The sequence below is a fragment of the Gregarina niphandrodes genome, assembly GCF_000223845.1.
Source record: "Gregarina niphandrodes unplaced genomic scaffold scaffold00241, whole genome shotgun sequence".
NCBI lineage: Eukaryota > Apicomplexa > Conoidasida > Eugregarinorida > Gregarinidae > Gregarina > Gregarina niphandrodes.
In genome coordinates, this window is record NW_011646001.1 from 1844 (window position 1) to 2406 (window position 563).

Sequence of the window (563 nt, forward strand, 5' to 3'; positions counted from 1 at the left end):
ACGCGATCTTCCACTATAGTATCGCTTTTCTCTAGGCGACTTAACGCGTCCACATGCATCATTTCGGCACCACTCTTGTGCCGTATGGTTAAATCGTATTCTTGAAGTGTGGTAGCCCATCTCGCAATTTTCCCTTTCTTCGCGTCCACTCAGGCTTTTGTGGTCAGTGTAAACAATTGACTTCCGTCCTCGAATGTAAACGCCGAATTTTCTTAACGCCGCTACTATTGCATAAGCTTCCTTTTCCCGGCTTGGCCACCTTATTTCTACCTGGGATAGAGTCTTCGACATAAACTCCATTGGGATTAACCTCCCATCACTGTTGTATGAAAGGATTCCCGCAGCCGCGTAATCACTTGCATCGGTTTCTACTATGAGTTCTTCACCGTAGGCATAGTTTGACAGAACTGCCGGTCAAACGCATTGGTTTGTTCCTCAGTCCAAATAAAGTTTTGATCCCTTCTCAACAATTTAGACAAAGGTAGAGCGATTTTAGCATAATTCGGAATAAATGCCCTGTAATAGCCCATAATTCCAAGAACTCTTCTGACTCCATTCTTATC